At 36.2% G+C, this 27,491-nt stretch overlaps 1 protein-coding gene across 4 annotated transcripts in view; it reads right to left on the bottom strand.

The window, feature by feature from the left end:
• TMEM117 (transmembrane protein 117) overlaps positions 1-27,491 on the bottom strand; it is a 382,792-nt gene that overhangs the window by 203,133 nt on the left and 152,168 nt on the right. Inside the window, exon 2 of one of the 4 annotated variants that reach the window (XM_074325811.1) lies at positions 12,077-12,147. The exons of the other annotated variants lie outside the window; for them this stretch is intronic. The gene's annotated coding sequence lies outside the window, so the exon portion shown is untranslated. The remainder of the gene's footprint in view (positions 1-12,076; positions 12,148-27,491) is intronic. 4 annotated transcript variants of the gene reach the window in all.

A 27,491-nucleotide genomic window follows, 5' to 3' on the forward strand; every position in this document is an offset into this window, starting at 1 on the left:
CTACATATTTGCCAACCCTGAAATAGTTCATGCATACCGCTCTTAAAGAAAAGATATGATTTATAGTCTTTTTCTGAAAATTCATTCAGAATATAGTTTTAAAAAGAAAAGTCTATAGTAAATTGGACCAAGAGTAGAGAAATGTTTTATCTATAGATTGTTTCGGATTCATTTCTATAACAGCCAAACTAGTGTGTCTAGAATATAGAATCTAAAAGTCAGAAATATGGGAGTAATAGTATTTTATAGGAAATCAAGGTGTTTGTTTTATTACTTAAATACACAGAAGAATAATGTGTTCCCACCCCTACCCCTGATACTTATAATATTAATACTTAAGCAGTGACTTTTCAGCATCCATAGTGCTCAGTGGACATTCTTTTATTAATCTCAAAAACTGCTGTGATGGACATGAGTGGTAAATATGATTAGCCTCACTGATCAGATGGGGAAAACAAAGCACAGAGAGAATAAACTGCTTTTCAGAGGCTACTGAGCAAATCTGAATTGGATGTGGGAATGGTTTCTTAGGTTGACCACATGCAAGGCCTGTGATTTAGGTATTTGCTCAACTATTCCAGAGCTGTTCAAATGAGGTTTCTTTGGGGTCTGGGTTCAGTATCCCTGAGTTTTAGCATTCATCCAACACTATGCTAAAATATTGTTCTAAATGCAAGTGAGCCCCTTAATTTTCATTTTTATCTCTCTATAAAGTAGTATAAATTCCACAGCCACTCACTTATAAGCTCCTACTAATACTTCATTCCTGCCCACCATTACACAAAGACATAAGAAGGACATAGAGAAGTGAAAGTTGCCATTTTTCTTTAAAATAGAAATTTAATAAAGTAATATGTTTCCCTTGACACAAGTGATTCGTGGAACAAGTAAAGAAGGAGATAAAATCAACTATCCCTTTTAAATTCTATTTGGTGGGTGCATCGATCATAGTTCAACATATCTATGAAAGAAGGTTTAGTCTATTTTAAACTGTTGAGAAGATTTTACTTATTTTACTATAAAGTATCAGAATAAAAAATAAACAAAGTTGTAGACTCAAATAAGCAAATACTAAAAGGACTTATGTGGCCCCTAGAAGCCAGGTCAGACACTAATGGCTTTTTTGTTTTTATTAAATTGGTTCAGTATAGGATATGAGCAACTTTTGGAAGGCCTATCCTATAATGACTGCATACTACTTTTCCAAGATATGAAAAAAAAATGTTTCGTGGATATAATTCTGACCATCGTCCACAAATGAAACATGACTATTTTTATAAAAATTAATTTTAATTTTAGTATTAATGTTTCTTAAAAGGGATTATGTTAATTGGGCGAATGTCCAAAGAGTTTTTGAATTTCTTGTGTTTTTTGAATTAATAATTTTAAAAATATTTCTTGGATTTCTTTTATTGTTTGAACTCTTTGTAGCTGTTAGCAGTCTGAGCTCTGGAGTCACACAAACAGGGTTCAAATTTTCACCCTACAGCTTACCAGCCCTAGGGAATAGAGGAAAGTTTACTTAAGTTTTCGTGCCTATCCCTAATAAATACTCAATAAATGTCTGTTGTTGTTGTTGTTGTTTTATTATACCATCAACTTCACTGACAGATAGCCAAGTAATCATTTAACCTGATTGCCATCTGTAGGAAGATCTCTTAGATTATGAATGCAGTGTTAATAAAATCAGATAAAAAGAGAAAAGGACACTTGAAATTTACATAATGTTATTAACCAATGTGACCCTATAAATTTAATTTTTTGAAAAAAGAGAAAAGGGATTTAAAAGTAACAAACAAAATACCGTCCGTATAACCTCTGTTTTACATAGGAAAATCTACATTTCCATGAAAGGACTAAGCAATCTCAAAAATAGATATTAAATCTTCCATGTACACTATAATTAGAACTCATCTTTTATTCCACATCCAAAATACTTAATATCTGTTCCTTGTCAATTATTAATTTGGTGTCAATTATTAATTTGGATTATGTAACCTATAGATGAAATTTTCCATACTTCAAATGTATTTTCCTAGATTAATTGTTATTCAAAATAACAACTATATATAATTATCATTCAAAGCCACAGACCAATTAGAATAGCTAAGGTATAAGAGAAAGAGAATTGGAGTTCAATTTCAAAAAATCTTGGGCTGTGTCACTTATAGTCATGTTTGACCTCGAGTAAGTTATTCACCCTCTTGGAAAACTGTGTCTGCTTTCATCCATTTAAAATGGACATATTGGTACCAATCACAGGGTTTTTGTGTGGCTTAAATAAATTAATAAATAAGGTAATTTAGTAACACTTAAGAAAAGATAATGAAAAAATAATAAAGGAAGAAAAGGAGAGAGGAAGGGAACTTAAGCAATAATTTCAGTGACTTTATTTTGCTATTAGAGGTGATATACTAACTAATAATTCTACTTTATAGCAGCATTATTCACACTCAGTTCCAAATAAGTTTTGCAGGGCAGCTTCCATTTAGCAGCATCTGTTGAAATAGCAGTAAGGAGTGGTCATTTATAAACTAGCAACTCCATATCTTACGAATAGTGACCACTGCTCCTTTCTCTTGTATTATTTACCTCTCGCGCCCTTCAGGAGAAATGTCAATTTCACTCTTCTTACTAGAGTGTATATTGTAAAGTTAATTCTGGGGTTTGTTGGGTCACAATGAACTTGTGAGAATGGACCCTAGCTCATTCTCTTCAACTGTGACATAAAAGTTAGTGAAGGAAAAAAAAAAAAGAAAAAAAAACAGGAACAAAATTAAATTACTTGGTATCTTCTAAAGTGCTTAAGGGGAAAATCTAGTAAACACCAAATAAAAAAAGATGAGCTATTATACCTGCTCAGGAATAGAGAAAAATAGTTGTATTGATTCAGCCATATGACTTTCACACAAACAATACCAGCTTTAACGTCTGTCACCTCAAGTGCTATGTGGATTCCAGTAGCAGGGGCTGGGATCCAGTAGCATGCCAAATGATAGGATGCAGGGGTAGGTCGGAGCAAGGAAGAGCTAATCTCAGAAAAATATAAGATGAAATCTGCCCAAAAGTCTGAAAATTATAAAGGAATGAGAAGAATATGGTAGAGGGGAAATATGAGGCAATGTTAATGAGAGAAAAACAAAAGAAAGGGGAAAGTGCATACGCAAGTAGTATAGTACGTTAAAAAAGTAAGTAAAGCAAGTATGTAAGTAAAAAGATACTATAGCAAACAACTACAATCTACTAAACTCATTGGTTAGAAACATAACCTGCAAAGACCCCGCTCAAAGGTGAGCAGGGCATTCTGTGGCTGTCCCAGCCCCTCAGAGCAGTGCTATTGATTAATGCCACTTCCCTTGGACTTCTAGTATCAGGTAATGAAGAAATTTAACAGTTCCCTAGTAAAACACATCCACAAGCTTTGGAAAAAAAAAAATTCTCAAAAGGAAAAGATGTGGAGTTGGGCTAGGAAAAGTGTATTGCAGGAGGAAGAGCTCAGAAAACAATATTGTTAAAGTAAGTGATCATAAATACTTTTCTGTCCTGAACTCATTACAGAAATAAAAATTTTCCTCTACTCCAAAAATATTTGGATTATGCCAGCCAAAAGATACAATGAATTCAAGATTTTAAAAAGTAGAATAGCAGTGGTTGAACCATTTCTGAAAATCTTTTGCTCAGACTGCATATCGGGGCTAGGAAGATGGGGCAAAAGTATTGAGGAATAGGGGTGGGGAAGAAAGTATTTCTGAGAAACAGAAATAGAGAGACAAAGACAGAAAGCTAGAGAGAGAGATTCAGAGAAATGGATAAAGGCAAAAAGAGACAGAGAAAGACAGACTGATTTACTGAGGAAAAAAGGACCGCAAAAATCACCCAATTCACTTCTCTGCATCCAGGCCGCTTCATACTTAAATTGGCTAACACAAGAAAATATAAATTTTCAGATCTATAGATAAATAAATTTTGAGAGTTTCATGAATAAATGATTCTAGATAGCCAATCCCTTATCTGGGAAGTGTTTCTTAGGGCAAATATAAATCCTACATGCTTTGCTGTGTTTCTTCTCAGTATTAATGGATGATGGTTTCAGTCTATCCTCTAGGAAATAATTTTTCTTTCTTATATCTTCCCTCAGGCTTTTTCCTCTTTTGGCTGAATAATTGTTTCTTTACCTGTTTTTCTCAGTTCTAATTTTCTAAACTTTTAATTATCTTTATTGGTTTCCTGAGCTTCCTCTGCAAATCCCCTTGGAGCCCACCTCAGAGTTACCTAATAACAAGAACCACAATGAATGTGTATAGATAGGTTATCTTACGGTGCTTGTAGGAAATTCAGCAGTTCCAGAAGCCTTATTTCCTCCGACCGTCACAATCTCTCCTTAATACAGACATTGCAGTTTCCTTTATTGTATCGATGGGGGAAAAGGCACAAAGAGGTTAAACACCTTGGAGATTCTAGACACAGCCGGTGGACAGATATGAGGGCAGGAACACAGGTTCAGCAGCAGCCAGCCCCTATTTGGTGTAGAGAGGAGAGTAGAAGGATGTGAGGCAGGAACAGAAAGTGGAAGCCAGGCTCTGAGGGGGCTTGTGTTCCATGGCGAGGATTCATAATCTATCCATAGGGTAAGCGATGTTTTCAGCAATCAAGGGCAGGACAAGTCTTGTTTTAATGAGTGACTACACTGGCCACAGTCTGTAGTGTGATCTGGAACTGGCAGGAGAGGCTTATGCCCAATAATAAGTAAAAATCTTAGGAGTCTCTTGAAATGGACCTGGTGAGAGATGATGAGTCCCAAACTAAGACAAAAGCTATAGAAATGCAGGGTTTGGATCTCCCATTCAGGGACCATTAAAGAACAGAGGAAGGAGAGCCCATGAAAGAGACCGAAAGGAATAGTCAAAGAAGTAGGAAGGGAGGATGTCAAGAGTGGCAGATGTGGCAAACAGCACCAGACGCTCCAGGATGAACAAGCAGCAGCACGGAGGCTTCAAAGAAGCTGCAAAACTGGTGCTCAGTGGGTCATCACGAATGACTCTGATAGGGCTGCTTTTACTAAGGAACGAGAGCAGGAGACAAACTGCTGTGAGTTAAGAAATAAATCCTCAAAGACACAAACTCTTCCATCTAGGAGTTTTATGGTGATGGTGAAGAGCGAGATAAATTTGAGGAAAACTAAAGAGGCAGATGAGTTTTGCTTTGGGCAACGTTAGACAGAAGAGAATAAGCGGAATATGAACAAAGAATCATCAAGCATTACATTCTCATGCATGGAAACATATCATTACTTGGCAATGAGGGAGCCTTAGCTAAAAATAGAATGAATATGGCATTAATATTCCCATGATACGAAATACATAAGCATTAATATAAGTGTAGAATCTAAGAGAAAATTAGGATGTTTAAATGGGATTTATTGGTCTCCTCCTGCTCCTGCATGCTATAATACATATATATGTTCATATATATACATATGATTTCCAAACTCTCTATTAGCACTGCTCATAGGGAAAAACATGACCAGCACTATAAATGGAAAGCGTAAATCCCAATTCTAATATTATCAGTCACTGTGTATTATTCTCCCACATATTAGTGGGTAATATACTGCTAGTACTTCCCATCTGGCGTGTTTATAGGGCACAAAATATCCCATATATTTAGCTTTTAGCCTTAGCATTATTTTTACTACACCATGTACTACTCTTATAAAGTACCTAGCACTATGTCTGGAGCATTATAGAGGATAAATAAATTGAACTAAACTTGGTCAATCATTGGAGTCCTGATATGCCAGAGTCCTTTGCTCTAAAAGAACCACTTAAATTATTACAATAGTTTTACACACTTCATGAAAGCTTTTTCAGTCTGAGTTTGATGTTCCTCTGCTAGCTGTAACCAGACTTCCCATTAACACAGTAGCAGGTCACCATTCATAATGCGTGCACTGCCATACGGCTTGCTCTGCTTCTGGTTTGCTGTGGCTTCTATGCCCATTTTAGCCTTTATATTAATACCACTTTGTCTTGACGGACTTTTTAAAAGTACCCTTCCATATATGATGGCAAAATAATATTGTGTTTCTTATTCTCCTCTTCACCATAACATGTGACACTGGAATCCTAACCTCTAGATTTTGAAATTGTGTTTTATGGAGTTCTAAGCCAGGACTTTGCCTAACTCATCCAGGCTGCAACTAGAGTATCTCAAATGTGATCAGGCTTATCATATTTTATCTGGAAAAAGGGTTGTACTGCTAGTTTGAAAACCAAACAAGACAAACACACTGTTTTAAAGTTTTAGACATTCCATTGTGTCATTGTTTTTTACAAACCTAGCAATGGCAAAATAATTACACAACCACATACCCAAGTACTTAGAGCATCCTAAGGGAAAGTGTGCACTATAAGATTTTTCCCATTTTGACTCTGGATGAAAATAGTGCTAATACTAATCTGTACAACCAAGTCCACTGTGAAGTATTATACCATTTGGGGTAAGAAAAACAAAATATCACTGAGATCTGCATACGACAATGGTAAAAATAGATTATTAGCCATCAGGCAGAAATCTGTTTAAGTATTTCTGTGCTGAAAGGTTTTAAAAAATAAGGAAAGAAAAATGCTGATACCAAGAAAAGACAGATTTTGTGAAAAGATAATTAGTTGCTGTTCTACTTAAAATCTCTTTAGAAAACGGGAAGTAACTTTGGGTTGACTTTTTTTTTAAAGATAGCCTAAGGTTGGTTTTGCAGTAACCAGGTAATAACAGCAGACTTCCAAGCAGATGGACTAGACCCATATGTCAAAAGCAAATTAACACATCAAGAGGCTGCTCCCTTCCCCAAACAGTAGAAAGGCATCCCATAAGATGATGGGCTGGCCCGTGGCCAGCCATACCTGGGGTGGCAGGAGATGTCAGGGATAACATGAGATCAAGGAATGACATAAGGGAACCAGAATGAGCAAACAAGAAAAAAAGAACTTATCTATTCTATCACTGCTTTAAAAGGAATATCTCTCAGACGATATCTATCGATACCATTTGGAAGAATTGAATAAGACCTATTCCTTTCAGAAATTTTAAGACAGGATAAGAACAGCTAACAGAGATACTAGGCGTTACCACCTAGTCCATTTGGCCGTTTCTCAAGAAACTCAGAGAGTAATGATGGGCTAGGATCTGGTCCCAGCCTTCAAGAATCAAACACCTGATTTTGGCAGCATGCTGAGAAGGGATCCATCCCTTATGAGTGGACTCATGCAAAACACTGAACACTAATGGCCATATTTCAAAAGATAAATACAATCAGTATAATAACCAAAGTCCTCATGTTTGTTTGACTAGAGTATTCTGTCCCAATAGGCAGACACGTGTGGGAATCCACAAATTATGATTAGAAACTTACATGGTCAACATGGACTCAGAAAAAGGAACGTCACTTAGATGATTCAATTCTTTAATAATAACACATAAAAATGCCTACTGCCTCTATCTTCACAAAAGAGGTGCTCTGGGCAAAACACAAAAATGGTCCCACTGACTCTCTCCTGGACAATAGGTGGCCATAACATGCCAACACTGAACTCTATAATTGTAAGTCCTCTGAGGCATCAGGGTCATCGTCTTCTTGTTCACTACTATATCTTATGTCTGACACCTGGTATGCATTCAATATATATTAGTTGGCTGAATGAACTCAACTCACCTTTTTCTATGTTTGCAAGGCTGACTAATGCATATATGATTTTCAAATACGTTAATACTCAATCAGGTTACTATAGAACCTCCTGGCCCAGGGGCCACTTTACACTAAAGCTGACTCTACCTGTCTCTGCGCTATATATTAAACCTGAACTCTCTGGAGGAACATCTTACATTCCTTATTTCAAAATTCATTATGGATGCATATCAGAACTGCCACTAAGCTCCAGCAACACTCATTTTGACCTATTCTAGGTTATTTTATTTCTAGTTGGTGTAATTCCAATTTGGCGACTGGTGAAGATATGGAAGCCATCTTTGAGTCAGGGAAATTAATACCTAACTAAACATAAGTGACAACTGTTAATCAAACATTTTCATTTCTCTTTCCTCTCCATCTCTAGTGCTTTTTTTCCTCAACTTTCTTTTGAATATAAAGGCTCACTTTCATTTATCCTTTCCACTCTTGTACTGACACACTCATGATCCAACCTCCAATTGATTCTACTTGTGAGAAATAATTTCTATTTCTCCACTCACATTATTATGTATTTCCATATATCCCATCACATTTCTATCTGCAAACAACCTCCTACGCCCTCATTCAAAACCATCTTCAACATGAACTTTATGTAAAATGACTCCTCAGTCCTAGTTACTGAATGAGTTTGCTCTTTTTTTCTCAATGCTTTTGCCAAGGAATTGTCTGTTTTGGAGATTCCACACAGAAAAAGCCAAAAAAGAAAAAAAGAAAGAAATGTTAATGCTTCAGTATCACACTCTAGATAAAATGCTTATATGTATTTGTACAGTATGTGTTGTATGTGAAAATTGTATGTACATAGCACAGTTTAAAATATTCTTTTAAACTCCTTATCACATTACAGAAGCAGAAAGAGAACATTGTAGTGATTCTCTTTAATGCTCAAGCAATATATTATTTTGTAGGACCCCAGCCCCAAACACACACACACACACACACACACACACACACACACACACAAAGTTGATCAGCATGGTAATATCCTAACTATAGTCATGCACCTCATAACAACGTTTTGGTCAATGATGCACCACACATAAGACAGTGTCCCTTAAGATTACAATGGAGCTGAAAAATTCCTATCACCTAGTGACATTACAGTCATCGTATCATCGTAACGCAACACATTACTCATGTGTTTGTGGTGATGCTGGTGTAAACAAACCTACTGCCCTGCCAGTCATTTAAAAGTATAGTCCATACAATTATGTACAGTACATAATACTTGATAACAAATGACTATTACTGACAACGTTGAATTTATTGCCAGCTATGGGTGATTTAAGTGATTCAAGAATTATTATTCATTATGTAATGTGAAAGGGAGTGGTGAGTCTGCGAGTGCTGATGTGAAAGCAGCCGAAGAATTTTTGGAAACTCTAGATAAGCTGATGGTGGAGGAAAATTACTTGCCAGAGCAAGCATTCAATATGGATGAAACCTCCGTGTTCTGGGAATGAAAGCCTGAAAGGACTTTCATCCATAAACAGGCCAAGTCAATGCCAGGTTTCAAGGCTTTTGGGGTTTCTTGCTTGGGGACAATGTTGCAGGCTACAAATTAAAATCCTTTGTGATTTGGCACAGTGAGAATCCCAGGGCTTTCAAGCATATCAACAAGGGCACCCTGCCAATGTACTACAAGAGCAATAAGAAGTCATAGATGACAGTAAAGGGGGTCAAATAGGGTGATGGAAAGAGAACTGACTCTGGGTGGTGAATACACAATGTGATATATAGATGATATATTACAGAATTGTATACTTGAAACCTATGTAATTTTACTGACCATTGTCACCCCAAAAAATTTAATTAAAAAAAAAAATCAGAGATGACTCAGTTCCTCTTCCAAGATGTGCTCCTGAATTTCTCTGCCAGTGAAATGGAGAAGTACTCTTTGGAGAATAACATACCTTTCAAGGTTTTGTTTATTGTAGCTAATGCTCCTGGAATCCACCTCCTAGTGGTGATCTTCATCCTAATATCACAATGGAATTTCTCCCTCCAAGTACCACCGCTTTGATCCAACCAATAGATCAAGAAGCTATAGCAATTTTTAAGGCCTACTACCTGCAGAGGACCTTTGCCCAGGCTATCGATGCAACTGAGGAAGACACTGAGAAGACAGTGGTACAATTCTGGAAGGGTTACAGCTAGAACCTTGCTTGGACTTGGGGTGATGTCACCAAGGAGTACATGCATGGCATCTGGAAAGAGACACTCCAGAGATTCATCCATGACTTCAAAGGATCTGAAGGTTGATGAGAAGGTTGAAAAAATCAACAAGGCTGTGTTGAGATGACAAACAACTTGAACCTGGTGTGGGTGAGGAGGTCATTGAGGAGCTCCTAGATGTGGTGTCTGAGGAACTGACTAATGAGGAGTTGTTGGAACTGGAACAGCAATGCATAGCTAAAGAAAAGGCAACTGTAGGAGGAAAAAAAAAAACTAAGAAAATGCACGGTGACAGGTTTAGCAAAATCTTTTGCAGGCTTCAACAAGCTCCTTAAAATTGTTGAAAACATAGACCCCAACACAAAGGGCTTTCATTAATGGAGAGGAATTCTCATGGTGCATTATCTACTTACAAGCAAATCTATGATGAAAAACAAACAAACAAACAAACAAAAAACCAAGCAAACCACCATGGCTTTAGTTCTGAAAAGAATGACACTTCCTCAAGAAAAGCCTCAGGCAGGTCCTTCAGGGGGAATTACAGCAGAAGACATTCTTCGCATAGGAGATGAGAACATATTGCTTCTGAAGACCTTCCCATGGGACAAGATGTGGCAGCGGAAAACAGTGATACTGATAATCCTAACGCTGTGTAGGCCTAGGCTAATGTGTGTGTGTTTGTGTCTTAATTTTTAACAAAAAAACTTAAAAAGTAAAAAACAATGATAATAATTTTAAATAGACAAGAGCTTATAGAATAACGACATCAAGAAAATATATTTGTAGAGCTATACAATGTGTTTATGTTTTGAGTTAAGTGTCATTACAAGAGTCAAAAAAATTTCAAAATTATACAGTTTATAAGGTTAAAGAGTTACCGTAAGCTAAGGTTAACTTATTATTAAAGAAAGATAAATATTTTTTAATAAATGTAGCCTAGCCTAAGTGTACAGTGTTTATAAAGGCTGCAGTAACGTACAGCCACGTCCCAGGCCTTCACACTCACTCCCCACTCACTCACTGACTCACCCAGAGCAACTTCTAGTTCTGCCATCTCCATTCATGGTAAGTGCCCTATACAATGTGTGCCATTTTTTTAAAATGTTGTATACTGTATTTTACTGCACCCTTTCTGTTTTAGACATATTTAAATACATAAATACTTACCATTGTGATACAGTTGCCTACAGTATTCAGTACAGTAGCATACTGTACCGACTGATAGTCTAGGAGCAGTAGGCTGGACCACAGAGCCTAGGTGAGTAGTGTGTTGTACCATCTAGGTTTGTGTAAGCGCACTCTATGATGTTAGCACAACAATGAAATTGCAAAATGACATATTTCTCAGAATGGATTCCTGTCATTGAGGGATGCATGACTGTAATTAATTAACTAGCTTGGTAAGATCATACAGCTGATGTAAAATTATGATGCTATGGAGATATGAAACAATGTCACATACTTTCAGACAATAAGTATTAGCTGTTTATAAATTAGGTAAAGTGTCTAACAGAGTCTCTGACACAGTAGGAACTTTTGAAATTTTAATTCCCTTTCCCCCTTTTCTCTTTAGTTGGGTACCCCCTATATACATACACTTACACACACATGCATGTTATTTGCCTAATTCATTCTATTCATAAATCGACAATGAGTGACTTTTGAGAAAGATTGACATGCATGCCCTCAGGATAGACTATCTTAGTAACAATAAAAATTTCAATGTATCTTCATAACAGGAATGGGAAAATTAAATCTTGGACATGAAAGAAAAAAATTAAAATGGATGTTCCTATCAATAGATTTATGCTCTTTTATCAACCATCTGGACTTGCTCCTTGTGCAGGAGATGTCAAAGATAATTTTTAATACTTTTCACTAATGCATTTCCCTCATCACTCCTTCTGGGGCTTTCTATATAATCAGCAAGCCAGCCGAAATAAAAATTTAGGGACCATTACCATTAATAAATGCAGGCTTCTAGGTAAAGTGTCAAAACATTTCCAGAGGGCCAGGTTTTAACCTCCAATTCATTCCATTCACTTTTGTCCAATTACAAAATGCATGCCATTCTAACCAAGGCACTCATTTTTAAAGTTTGACATTGACACGCACCACACAGAGTGCAGAACTGGGCAGAGGTCCATGACTTACTATGATTTATATTCTGTCATTGAAGCTAATGCGTAGGGAATGGCTCAAAATCTTCTTCCCTTTCTCCAGCCCTTTAAATGGAATCAAGCATAGGACAATATTAATTTTTAAGTTAACTTACTCTAATTGAATGGCAATGCTTTATTATAGTCATGTATCAAACAAGGACCACAATACATCATAAGTGACACAGCTAAAGTAGATACTTTTGTGCTTTGCTTTTTATTCTCCTTGATTTTTTTTTACCCACAAGCTCTTTAAATACCACCATTAGTATATTAATATACTCTGTTAGTAAATTAACATTACTAAATCATCCCCATACTAGTGACAGCATCCCTAAATCATGCACAATGATATGCAAACTAGTTCATACTTCTTCAAACAGAAGTATTTTTATATCATAGGAACCCACAGCTAAAGGAATCTTAAGAGGCCATCCAGACTACATGCCTGCTTTCGAGAAGAATCAATGTTCTCACATGTTCCACCTCTCTGTCTCTCAGATGGTTCTGCTGTCTATTAGCAACATCCAAGATAAAGTAATGGGTTAGTGATATTTCTTTTATTATTGTGGTAAAAAATAACACATGAGATCTACCCTCTTAGCTATTTTTTCAGTGTACAGTACAGTATCATGAACTATAAACACAATGTTGTACAGCAGATCTCTAGAGCTTTTTCATGTCACATAACTGAAACTTAGTACCCACTGAACAGCAACTCCCATTTTCCCCTACCCCAGCCTCTGGTAATTACCATTCTATTCTTTGCTTCTATGGGCTTGACTACTTTTATATAGCTCATATAAGTAAAATGATGCAGTATCTGTCCTTCTGTGACTGGCTTATTCCACTTAGCATGATGCCCTCAGGGTCCATCCATGTTACCACATATAACAGGTTTTCCCTTTTTTGAGACTGAATAGTCCATTATGCATATAACACAGTTCTTTATCCATTCATCCCTCATTGGACATTTAAATTACTTCCACATCTTGGCTATTGTGAAGAATGCTACAATAAACATAAAAGTGTACATATCTCTTCAAGATCCTGATTTAATTATTTTGGATAAATACCCAGAAGTGGGATTGCTGGAACATATAATATTTATATTTTTAATTTTTTGAGAAACCTCCACACCATTTTCCATAGTGGTTGCACCATTCTACATTCCCACCAACAGCGTACAAAAGTTTCAATTTTTTCACAATCTCACCAACACTTGTTATTTTTTGTTTTTTGATCATTGTCATCCTACTGATATGAGGTGATATCTCACCGTGGTTTCACAGTATGGTATTGGCATATAGACAGATATATAGACAGATGAACATGGTAATAATTAGAAATACCAAAGTGAAAAAGAAGTCTTTTGCTTTATTCCAGAGGGAGTTGAGGATATATACCTTGACTTGAACAGTGTGATAAATTCTGTTGTTATTCTTTCTTCAGAAAAAAAAATAAAATAAAAAATACAATTTAGCCTAAGCCAGCTCCAAGCCAAAACAGTATTCTTGTAGATCTAGAACTTTATCACCCTCATCTTGAACTTGCACAGACTGTCTCCCTCTCTTCCCAGACCCATCTCAGTCTAATTCCTAGTCATCCTTCAGATTGCAACTGAAATGTCACTGCTTCAAAGGAACTACTGTGCCCCAAACCCCATTACAAACTAGGTCAGTTCAATTATGATTGACTTTCAAATCACTTTGTACCCCTCCTTTGTAGCACTAAAAACCATAACCACAGAGTTATTTGGTTGGAATGTATGCTCCATGTGCACAGGTGTGAGGTCTGTCTGGTTTTGTTCATGGCTTAGAGTTCCAGCTCAATAACTAATTAGCAGAAAAGTTACTAACTAATACCCAGCCTCTTGGTGTCTACATGAAGACAGCCGAAGCTATTCCATGCAGCTTGAGTTCTCTGGTATGTGTCTTGTTTTCTATAGTGTGTGGCTATTTTTGACTGACTGTAATATTTTTGTTCCTACAAGTTGGCTTCAGCAATGGCTATCCCATTGGCTGTGTCCCACTCCTATGCGCAGGGGGAGAGGTGATGCTATTTAAATGTCTCTGGTGTTTCCTAGGGGTAAGAAAGTAATGTCATCTGTGTAAGCCAGCATTAAAAGCGTCTTCCTCCTCCTAGGTGAGTTGATCTCATCGCACATCACTCCGGACAGCCCCTACCTCTAGCCCTGCTTGGTACCTGGCCCACAGTGACGGGTCAGCTGTTCCTTGGTTTGCTTTGAGACAGCAACGTCTTGACAGAGGTTGGGAGTGAGAAAAATATTTTCAGAAATTCTATGACTTAACATGTGAAGAATCTAGAATGTAATAAATATGCCTAAACAAAGTTAAGCATTTAATCTCACATGCTGGTATGAGAATAACTTATTTCTCTACTTAGCTCTGTGTTGTTTTATTATAAAGAGACGTAGATGATACAAATCAGATTCTTCACCGTGATCAGCATAACCATTCTATGCTACCAGTGAATCAGGCAATTCATATTCCAAGATGAGGCACCTGGGCTGAGTATCTCCTCATGTTATCTGGTATTGCTAGTCGTGTACTCCCCCTTGTGAGTTCTATACATCTCATGGCTTATAATTAATCTCCTCAGACCCCATCTAAGTCACCAGAAAATGCGGGCATAGTATTTGCAATGAACAGCTAACATATCCAAATAGATGGTTACAATACAGTATGAATAAAAACTGATGACCGAACTACATTTATCAGAATTTTTTCCAGGCTAACAGAGAGTGTGTGTGTGTGTGGAGGAGGAGGACTGAAAACATGTAATTTTCACTTGTTTCCAGTTTTACACACTGTCTTCTCTTGGGTAAATATAACATCTAGGCTGGTGTCCTTTCCAAAGCCTTGAGTTTTGGAAAGCATGCAAAATTGATTGTATTCTGCCCTCTGTTGTACCAACTGACTCTGCAATGCTGAGAATATTTTCCTTCCTGACCTTAATATCAATCAGTAGACATTGTCAAGCTTGACATTTTACTGTCCCTTCCTTAGTGGCATGCTGTAAATAGAAACATTATTGTTATAAATTGTTCTTTGGAGTTTGACATTGTACAAATTACACTGTGTACTCTATTTTATTAAATGGTAAAACTCAGCAAGCTTTCTATCAGGAGGCCAACCTACAGTACTTTGTTCTCCTAAGAAATGAGTGTTATGTTGGCAGGCTAAACAAAAGGTCTCATCATAACCATTCTGTCAGCAAATAAGTCACAAAATCTTTTCTTAGGATACACATTAAAGCATTTATCCTGATCTTCAATATATAGCTTAACGGAGAGACAATGCACTACATCTCAACATGAGCTGATGCCCGCATTCAGGAAAGAACCAACATATAAACACAACATCAAGAATTTAGTACACAAACAAAAGGGCAATAGAATGGAAGTAAAGAGAAATCAAGTGTTTTTCTTGTTTGTAAAGGGTATTTAAGCTAATCACAAATGTCTGAATGTATACCATGCTTAGGGCACCAGGATAAATATATGGAATATTAAGAATGATAAGGTTGTCTTCATGGAGTGTATCGTCTAGTTGGGTAAATATTGAATAGACACATGAAATAGTAAGAAAAGAAGACATTACATGATAGGTGACTGTTAATCACAACAGATGCTCTAGCACAAGGGTTGACAAACTATGGATCCTTTACGAATAATTATTACAAATGATCTGTAGGTGATTTTATTGGAAACAGCCATGTTCATTTGCTTAAATATTGTCCAGGACTGCTTTCATGCTAAAACAGCAGAACTGAGTAGTTGCAACGAAGACCTTACGGCCCACCAATCCTAAAATATTTATAATCTTTGCCAACCCCTCCTCCAGAATGTTAGAGGAAGAAGAGGTTGCCATGCACTGGAACTGGTAAAGAGATGTTCAAAGAATGGATAGAAAGCAACAAAGAAAGGAAATGTGGGAAGAGTATTCTAAGCTGAGGGACCATATAAGCAAAAGTGCAGAGATGGGGACTGTGAAGTGGGACAATATGTAGGCCAACGTGACATAAGGTGGTGGGTGCAATTGTTTGGAAAAGTGGAGACCACGTGGAAATGGTGGTTTTGAGTTGAGCACAAGAATGACAAGGCATGTGAATACCAAGTGAAGAAATATGGACTTGCTCTTCACAGTCAAAAGACGAGAGCTTTGTTGTGATGGTTATTGTTCTGCTTGTTTTGCTTTGTTTTTAGCAGTAAAAGAAATGAAAGCTACAGTTTTTAACATACGACCATTTTTTTATTTCAATAAAGCAGTCATTTCATTCGATCTAACTAGATCAGTTTACTACACAGCAAAGAAAATAGTCAAATAACTTTTTGTACGACCTCTATAAATTCATCTTTCCTTTTCATTTATTTCAAAGAAAATTTAACATTGTTATATATAGTTTCTTACCCAGCACATACTTGGGTCCCTACACCTGTGATCCATGTTTTCTTCATGTTTACTACTTGAAGAATCAAAGCCCTGAGCAGCAACAGAGAAAAAGAGTGATCTTTGACCCTGTTCTTTTTGATTTACAGGGTGTACTGTACTGTCATTTTGATTTGCCCAAAGGTTAAAGTTTAAAGACAGTGCAGGAAAGTACAGTCCTCCAAAGAGATAAATGCACTAGGGCCAGCTCCAGGGAAACGGCATTGGATATGTTGGCTCCTGGCTGTTGACCGTTTTAGTCTAGTAAACTGGGGCTACAGTTCAGCCTCGGAAAGGCATGGCAAGTCCATCCAGGTATACAGGTACCCTGAGTGGTGTAGCCCAGTCACAAACCATTTGTGGCTGTCAGAACTCTCTAAGGAGCACAGCTAAATTCTAGGTTCAATATTATAGAGGCAGAATTATAGGTTCATTACAGGTGTAATCTCAGAACTACCCAGGATCCAACTAAGAAAGACACCCAAATCTTCAGGTTACTTGAGAACCAAATTCAACTTTCAGATATCACCCAGGACCAGATAAGACATCACAAGATCGCATAGAAATTAAATGGAGAATTCAGTTCTGTTCAAATCAGTCTCATGCTCTGGAGGCTGTGATGGGACTAGATTTAATTCAACTAACCTAGTTTCATGGAGAATTTTGAGGTTGCACAAGTATGGGAGAAAATATGTCATAATGAAAAAGGTCACAGGCTCTGCAATTGGAAGATCCAAGTTTAATTTTACTAGTTGAGCAATGCTGAGCCAATCACTTATTTCCCTGAACATAATTTTTTACTGCTTGTAAAATGACATAATCATAATCTCAGAGTGTTACTGAGTAAGTCAAATAGAAAACATTTGTGAAACCATATTGCAAATTTCAAGTTACTCTACTGATATTTCTTATTATCACCACTTCGTGTTTTATACAGCAGTTCCTAAAGTGTTGTCGAGGGGACCCATACGTACTGAGACCCTTTCAGTTCTGCAACAATAAAACTATTTTAATGGCAAAACTTAGCTGTTATTTGACTTCTTCACTCTGATTATCTCAAGTGTTCAGGGAGTTTTCTAGAAGGTAAGTGATATATGATGATTTCATCACTTTATCAGCTGATAGAATGGTGTGCTTGTGCACCTTTAGTTTTCCAGAATTGTATAAAGTAAATCTTTGGGGTCCTCAATAGCTGTTAAGAGTGTAAAGGGGTTCTGATATCAAAACGTTTGAGAGATACTGTTTTATAAGTTGGGAGCTTCTTAAATGTAATTTAGAAGCAAATAAAGCACACATTGTTTGCTCCTTTGGTAAATACATGTGTAGATTACAAAGAGGAACATCTTTAAGTGTTATATACTTGTGAGCTTATCACTTTAAAAATAATAAGAATGGGAAAGGAAAATATTGCAAGTTCTGTTTTATCAACTAAGGTGCTTATTGAGTACTTTTTATGTTTAGCATATTGCTCTAAAGTACATACGAGAAAAGTCCAACACAGTTCCTGCTCAAAAAACTTTGGAACAATTTGTGAACAGGAGTATTTTATAGAACAATATATTGATTAAAATTCTGACTAAGCTAAATATTTTTTGTAAAATTAGTAACATAATTAGACATAATTTGGAACTAAATGGTCAGATTTTATGGCACAGAAAAAAAAGTAAAAAAAATTAGAATAGGAATATATCTATGTTAGCAATCAACATTAGAAAGTCATAACAATATAAATAATGAATATTTATTTAATTAAAATGAGACAAAAGTTGTTGTTCTTGGGAAACAAGACCCAGGAGTGACCGTGGTTATTGTAACAATAAGCCATAAGTATTGTTTGGTCTCAGATACTGTGTTCCTGCATTATAATAGCAAAAGTGAAAATACGTATTTTTAAAAATTGGGCTTCACTATTTTGTTTGATATTGCGAGAATTCACCAAAATTTCAAATACAAAGCACAACTGTTATAGATGCCCCTCGACCATATGAATTTCTGATCTATCCAGACAGATTTTTGTTTGGGATTTGAGCCAGAAGCAGAGAAAGTGAAGCAGATCTGGATTTGATTAGAATCTGAGCATAAAGCCAGCTGGGAATGCAAACCTAGCTCTGGAATGGAAAACAGGATCAAAGGAGGATGTAGGCATGAATCAAGATTTGGAGGCAACAACCAGGACTCCCCAAGCCAAAGCATTTTATTTTATTTTATTTTATTTTATTTTTTTAATATGATGTCAGAGGGGCAATAGATTGGGGGAGGGGATTATCACTTTGTGAGGGGTGAAATGTCTAACTATTACATTGTTTTGTACACCTGAAACTAATAAAAAAGAAAAAAAGCATTTTAAAGATTCAATATCCTACTGAAATGACAGAGACTAGCTACATTTTCCTTTGTTGTTAGCTTTCGGGTTCATTCTTCTTTGTTAAAACTGATAGTTGAGAGTAATTGTTCTTAGATGACATAGCAGGAAGCTTTGGTAAAAGAGAAAAATTCATACAATTTAAAACTCCAACTGCAGAATAACTTGAGGCATTGTCTTACAATCCATAGAAAAGATCAGAATAACAATTCTTTCAGCAAAAGCAGGACTGACAAAGATTGGGTATAGAAAAGGACAAGCTAGAATTAGGATATGCCATAATGGTTTGGGGGAAAATTTAATCTCTCATTCTCTTTTACCAGAAACTGTGACTTCAGAAGAAGTTAAATTTTTAAAAGAAGCTCTACTTCATTTCTTTTCTTTCTCTTCTCTGGAAAAGACAGGCACAAGAAAGAGGCAAAAGAAGTAGTATTTTTATGCATTTTATAAATGTTCTATTCAGGGATGATTAGGCATGGCGATAAGGCAGACCATTTCTCTTTTCCAGGAAGAAGAGAAATTACATAATTTCAAAGTAGTACAGATTTAATGAGGTAATACACAAGGGCTAAAATTTACTATTAGCAACTAACTCTCATAAGTGAGAAAGCACCATTCTGCTCTCACCTAAATATATCTTTATCAATCTATTTTCCGTGTTGTTGAGAATGGGACTCTTGAACCCCTGCAGTAGGGAGCCGAAGGTGACATATCACTGAGTGTGCACTCAGACCAAGGTCCCCATGGGTCATTTGATGGTGACCATGGTGATAGTAAACCAGACAAAGAGGTTATAACAGTCCCCAGAACCACTAACTACCTTGAAATGATAATGGCTTTATAATTACGATTTTTGATTAAAAGTTCAAATGAATACATGTTATATTTCTACTAGCCAATTGCATTTCTTAAATCTGTGGTTATGATATAAATAGGCCCTGGATCACTTATTAATTCAACCAAAACAAAATTTTTGAGCATTTATTTTATAAATGCACTTTCCTAGGTACTATGTAGATAAATGAGACAAAATCCTCACCAAACTAGTTTTCAGCAGATTATGGGAAATAAAACCAGCACAAAAATATCCCCCCAAATACTATAAAATGTGAGATGTCCTTATGTTAAAAATAAAGGATTAGTAAGGAAGCTTTATGAATTAATAACATAACATGGTATATGCCAAATTTGTAAGGATTTATAACAATACAGAACCAACACTGTTTCCTTCATTGGTAACATTTAATGAACACTTATTACATCAGAAACCAATATTATTTAATCCCCACCGCATCCTAGCTGAATGTAATTTTTAGGAATTCTGTTATTAGTAGATGGTACAAAGAAGCAAAGATCTCAGAGAAGTTCCCCCATGTACAGTTTCTTTACTCTTCAGAAACTGGATTTAAGATGAACTTTCACCCCGACTGGGGAGTGCTGGTCTAAATGTCTGATGAAAGCAGCAGTGTAGAATGCTCTTTTGTATAGGAAGCAACAGCACGAGAATATATTCAGCAAAGAATCCAACATTGTCATTGTTAAGCCATTGTAAACATATGAAGTCAACGAGTAAATTAGACTTAGCATGGGGGCCTGAGATCCAGTGAGGAGCACTAAAAGGGCAGGTCTTGGGAATTCAAGCCATCACACCAGGTAGAAAAGGTGACATGAATAATTATCTCCAGACAGTGACCTTTTCTGATATAGAGGAAGGAAAGAATGAAAGACAACTAACAGGGAAAGCTCATGCTTCAAATAACACATTCTCCTCTTACAGCTGAAATATTACTTTAGGGCACAATTGGATTTTAAAGTTGTGTTTTAAATAATTACAATAATTAGCATAATGATGTTTAAGTACCTTTTATATTGATATTATGTTACCATTGACAATGGCGTAATGATATACTACTAGAAAGGGCTTTAAAAAGAAAAAACTACAGCTATGGTAGCATTGGTTTAATTAGTTATCATGCTGAACTTTTAAATATTGGAAGACTTTTCAAAGTACAAAGTAAAATAATATAAATGATAATTAATATAAAAATATTAATTTTTACAGAAACAAGTTTAGTACCCAGCTTATCCCAAATAATAGATACATTAGAATCTAAAGGCTTTAGGATGTAAGACCACTCTTAATTCTGGCTTTAAAAAAAAATAAACATAGTTCTAGTTGCCGTATATATGGTTTAGTCTGCCATCTACCTTTATATACAATGTTCAACCAGAAGTGGACTCTTGTTGGAGACCATTTGAAATTTTTAAAAATTATTACTGTTTTACAGAAGCCACATAATGTTTTGAAATCCTGTAAGCTTCCAAAATATTTTGCTGGTGTTTTGGTGGTGTTGTTGTTGTATTTAAGGGTAATTTTATTTAGGAAAATGGATTTTAATACAAATCAATAAGAAAACTACAAACAACTGAATAGGGAGAAAAAATAGACAAATGACATGACAAAAGGCATTTCAAAAAAGAAGAAACATGCAATAGTAATAAAAACATAAAAAGATGTTCACCCTCTTCAGTAATCAGGAAAATGAAAATTAAGACCAAAACGAGGAGAGATCCAAAAGGGTGGAACAGGTAAATGCTATGTCTGCTGAGTCCCACGATCAGATTAAAATTACAACTAAATTATAGAACAATCAACCTCAAGAAACACCTGAACACTAGCTGAACAGAACTCCTATAAATAATGATGTAAAGAAGAGGCCACATTGAGACTGGTAGGAGGGGCGGAGATGTGAAATGGGATGATCCTAAACACACAGGTAGTGAGTTGACCACCAGGAAGGACACTGTGGCAGCGGAGGTTTCCCCTGAAGAGGGGTCCCATCCCCACACAGGGCTCCCCAGCCCAGGGGTCCTATGACAGGAAGAAGAGTCACCACAACATCAGGCAGTGAAAATCAGTGAGTATTTCGTCCATCTGTCCTGGTGAGACGGAAGGCAGCTAGAAATCCAGACAGCCTCTTGAAGGGCCTGTGCACAGACTCTCTCTCACAAGCACTCACCCTGGCTCCAGCAGAGGGGCAGCAACTCGAGAGGCACCAGAGACATAGAGGGAAAGTCACAGTTATGTGGCTTCAGTACGAGGGCTAGAGGGACAGCTACCATTATCCCTGTGTGGAGCCCACCTCACATGTAACCTATAGGAGTGTGCCATTTTTCCTGTTAAACCCACCCCAAAGGGCCAAATCTACATTAACTTTCTGGAAACCAGAAAGGCAACACCCGTGACTCCCTTGGACCCCACCCCACCCAACTTGGGCAGCATCGCTGGGGGCACTGTCAACACCCTGTTGACCAGCCTGGTAAGAGAACCTAAGGAAGCTCTTTTAGCAGCTGCGTCTCATGGGCAGCTGTCAGATGACAAGAGACCTAGGGGGTCCTGGGCCTTTTGCTAAGCTGCCCAGGTCCAATACTAGTGGCAGCCAGCCTCGGTTCACAGCAAGGCCACCCCAACATGTCTCCGGGTCCAACACAGGCAGTGGCCAATTGTATATAGGTTTGTAGCTACTGTCAGGTAGCCCCAGGCCAGACATACGCAAGGCTGAAATTGGCCTGCATGGGAGCCCCTCCCAAGAAGCACCGGAAACAACATACCCAGAGGCCAACCTAAGACCACACCAGAGCACTACCCGATTAGTCCTAAAAGTAGCACACTGAAAGGGTGGTCTCAACAGGTACAAGAGCTCACTCAGGCAAACCCCCCTATGAGGGGTTAGCCCCCACACAGTAGCTCATAAGCTGTGGGCATTGCCAATCCACACAGCCAGTCAGGCTGGGAGTTAATATCACCCACTGACACTCAGTCAAAAGCAATTAAGGCTCATCTACAGCAGGAGAATACACAGCACACTCAAGGGACACTCATGGAACAGATGCAAATGTGATCAGTAAGACTGCCACTGGACCACACAGGACACCTACTTATAAGGCTATCAGGCAAAGACTGAGAGACATAGGAGATCTAATTAATACATAGAAGCAGACACAGAGAGGCAACTAGAATGAGGAAACAAAGAGACACGTCCCAAATAAAAGAACAAGAGAAATCTCCAGAAAAATAACTAAATGAAATGAAGGCAGCCAAGCTACCGCAGAGAATTTAAAACACTACCATGTTTCCCTGAAAATAAGACCTAGCCAGACCATCAGCTCTCATGCATCTTTTGAAGTAAAAATTAATATAAGACCCAGTATTATTATATTATATTATATTATATTATATTATATTATATTATATTATATTATATTAATTATATTATATTATGTTATATAAGAGTTAGTCTTCTATTATATTAAAATAAGATGGGGTCTTATATTAATTTTTGCTCCAAAAGATGCATTACAGCTGATGGTACAGCTAGATCTTAATTAAAAAAATTCAAAATAATCACTACCTCTGAAGGGATATAGGATGATACTTTTAATAGTGTTCTGTTTTTTTATTTGAGGGTAGAGTTCATTATATTGTTATGCAGTATAACATACCTGCAAGTTGCGTGACTTATTTGGTATTTATAAATTGGTATATTCAAATGTTTTTAAAGGTTTATATGCAAAATCATGTTACATAGTTATCATTTCATAGTTGTAATTAGTTCTAATTTTTCTTCTTAACTTCCTAGAAAGTACTTTTATGTAACTCATTTTTACCAACTATATTTTAGTGATTATTCATATGTGCTTTTAAAAACCATAGAAATAAAGGTCATTTAACACAGTCAATAGTGTCAATTAAGTTTCACATATTCATAGCAAACAAATGTTGAATTTCAACTAAAATATCCTTTAAAATGTTAACTGTTAAATCCTTTTCTAATTCTAACTTAAATTATCATAAAAATAAATTAATTAATATCTTAATATTCTTTCTCTAGGAAAGTTTTTCTGTCTGTTCTAAAACATTTAAAAAATTTCTCACATTAAGAGTTATACAACTAATTCCCTCTCACAGTAATGCTGTCTCCAGCTCTAAAACCTAAATGTTGTATCTGGACTTATTAAACCATGCTGATGTGATATTATTAATGAAATTATGGGACACCACGCTTCTAATTTACATGGCTTCCAATAAAGAACCTGTTGGATGAGATTTAGAGATTGATTTGTTTATTAACTCAGAAGTTTTGCATTTTGGACTTACTCCAGCCTCAAAAGAAGACCCAAGAGAGTCATTAACTTTAAAAATAATTATAATCAATAATCATGGAAGCCTTAGACTCAGAACCAGAAGAATCTACTAGAAGAAAGCCATTCTACATGCAGCAGAAATCTCAGATTTATATTCCAAGGCCATCTAATTATTGATTCCCTGCAAATCAATTTCTTTATGTAAAAATTGATGATTACAGATCACAGAAGTTTCTGTCTCTTCCTGTGACTAATCATTGAGATTTGCATATATTTTTAATACTGCATGACACAAAGGAACCATAAAAAATAAATTGGGAACAGGAAAATCTAGAACACCCAGCATCTAATTAGGATAGCATTTAGCTGAGTTAAATCAAATGCAAATATAGTTTGTGATTCCATAAATGTATTATTTTTAAATTTATGGCAATTAATTACTTCAGGGACTTGACAAATATTACTAAATTAAACAAGTCTTCAAAACTACAGTTTAAACTAAATCAGAAGGAAAAGTACATGGCTAAATTGGATTATTCTTTTTAGTACTGATATTTTCCAGTTTTATGTGTCAATTCATTCATCTATTTCTTAAAAAAAATATATTTATTGGGCAGCCACTACATGCCAATGCAAGAAAATACTATGGGCCAATCAAATATGTTATGACTGTGTGCTCATAATGTTAGTCTATAAATAATTATGACGTAAAGCCCAGTTTAACTCTAAAAACTACTTACTTTTTCATTAGGCAATCATAGATCAGAAATTAAATAATTTAGAAGAGGAGTTGGCAAACTTTTCCTGTAAAGGGCCAGATAGTAAATATTTTAGGTTTTGCAGGCTCAATGTTTTCTGTTGTAACAATGCTAATCTGTCATTGCAGCACAAAAGCAGCTATACTTAACAGAATATATAATAGATGATACCTAAATGAATGAGCATGTCTGTGTTCCAACAACTATTTATGGACACTGAAATCTTCACATGTCATGAAATATTATTTTTCTTTTGAGATTTTTCAACCATTTAAAAACATGAATACATTCTACTTATTCAAATTTTCTCCTATGATTCTGGAAGCATCTTCTTTGTTTAGTCAATAACTAAAAGTTTGGGTGTTATTATGAAAAGTATTTTATCTTCTAGTTGGTTATTACTGGTAATAACTAGTTCTTGAAGGGTGGGCAGGACTTGGAAAGATAGAGATGGGAGAAGAGGATTCCAGTCAGAGGGACAACCCTTAGTGAAAATCCGCGGCCTGCAAAGGTTAGACGATATATTGGGAATTGTAAAGTGTTTCAATGTCTGGAGCCAGATATCTGGAGAGAGCTGTTGTAGAATAAGGATAAAACAAGTGGTAGAAGAAAGTACATGGCATGTTAGCAAGTTTAGACTTTCAGAAGTAGCAAGCATGCTGGTTGAAATCAAGGATTCTAGAGTCAACCTGCCCACATCTTGGCTCTGCCACTTACTAGCTGGGTGATGCTGCATCTCTCTGTTTCAGTTTCCTCACTGATAAATGGGGACTGTTGTAGTGCCAACCTCATTAGAGTATAGTGATTAAATGAGTTAAGGCGTGTAGCACCTGGTGTGGAACAAGCATTCAATAAATGTGAACTTTTGTAAAAATGTGAAAGTCATTCCAAACTCATGGACCAAACCAAGGCAGGTAGGATTTGGCACATGAGTCATGGTTTACCGACCCTGACTTAGAGCATAAAGTTATTCTCTTTGAGAAAAGTCTCTTCCTAAAAGATGTCATCTTTATGCATCACATTAAAAAAAATAACTTTGTGTTTCTCATATGGTTTTAAAGGTTCTAAGATGGTACTTTGGACAGAATTACCAAACCTCAATATAGTTACTTTGAGAAAAAGTCCTTTACTGTATTTCATTTGAATTCATTTTTAAAAAGTACCTCACAGAGGATAAAGAATTTTGTAGTATGTTTCCTCTCGGTCTCATAAAATTTTATATTGAATTCACTGGATCTGCATTATCCAAAATATCTTGACAGATCCTTAAACACTGGAGTTTAAACAAGTGAAAATAAATATATTGAACATTGAGTCCCACCTTCCCCTGTGGTTCGTCCAATCAATATTACACTTTTGAGTTTGTGTGTGTTTACTGCATGACATCATTCTCAGACACCTCATCCAATTCATATTATTTGATATGGTTTTATTTATTGCTACAAAATGAAATTAGATAATTCTATGGGATCTTACATATTTTGGCATAGTTAGCATATCTCCCTTCTCTAAAGGCATGATCCTGTAAAACATTAGTTAAAGGGGGGGGAAAGTGCCAATAATATGAAAATGTCTTTTAAACAAATGTTCCATTTATTGAAAAGAAAGTTTTTATCATCAACAGAAGTTATGATTATTTAATTCCTGTCATTTTCCTTTCTGAATTCTGTCTCTTGGTTTCAAATTTCTTTTGAGCTACTTGCTTGTAGGAAACGTCAAGGAAATATTAGTTTCTTTTCTCCCTCAAGTTTCTCTTTGAGTTTGTGTAATATAAATACAATAACATATTTTAGTATCCAAGGATATCTAAAGTTATGTCTCTGAGAAGAAAAGATTTTCTATGAATAAGAAAATATAGGCTTTGTACCAGGAACCTGGAACTGTCAGCAAATGAAATAAAATTATGCTGTTGGAATCATTTTTTGGTTTAAAGGACTCTGCCAAAGTCATGAAGCGATAACATTCTGCATCTTTTCCAAGGTCACAACTGCAAGTGAAATTGCCTTAATGTTTCTACGTTGTTCTTAGAAAATAACCATCAATTAAAACAAACAAACAAAAGCATAGAAGATACTTTTGCAATTTAGCAGATGCTATTTCAAATGAGAGCAAAATCTTCCAGGAGTCATTCATTCCTTTCAGATCAACATAAAGGTGCAGTGAAGTAATCAAGCTCAGGGCTGAAGTATGACATTATATCTGTTTGGTCACTAAAAGGGCTAGAAAATGTAGAGTTCAAACCATTGTTTATGTTTCGAAGCAATAAATTTAGCTTAGACCATTCAAAAGTAAGCCAAAATATAAAGTTCTTTGGGGTAAATATTCTCACATAGGCTATAAACTAAAATGGTTCAAACACTAAATGAAAACAACGCTCTCTACATTCCGCAACCCTTCAGAGCAGAGTTCCTGACCTGTTTGCAGCAAGTCGTAGCTGAGTAAACGCTAGCTTCAGAATAGCATCCAGTAAAGAAACACAGGTTGGGAGGGCGTTGTAAATGTGACTCATTTGAGCAACTGTTCTAATGAACACTTTCCACTACCTTCAGTGGGTTAAGAATATTAAAGCTTTATTCCTGCTGAGCGCGCCTGGATATTTTCTATTTGTTAACTCCCCAGGAACTTGTTGTAATGTCTCCCAGTGAGTATAAGACAGTGTTATATTCTGTAGTTGCCAGCTGGTAGGAGCAAAAA

Source organism: Rhinolophus sinicus, linkage group LG02 (assembly GCF_036562045.2).
Source record: "Rhinolophus sinicus isolate RSC01 linkage group LG02, ASM3656204v1, whole genome shotgun sequence".
NCBI lineage: Eukaryota > Metazoa > Chordata > Mammalia > Chiroptera > Rhinolophidae > Rhinolophus > Rhinolophus sinicus.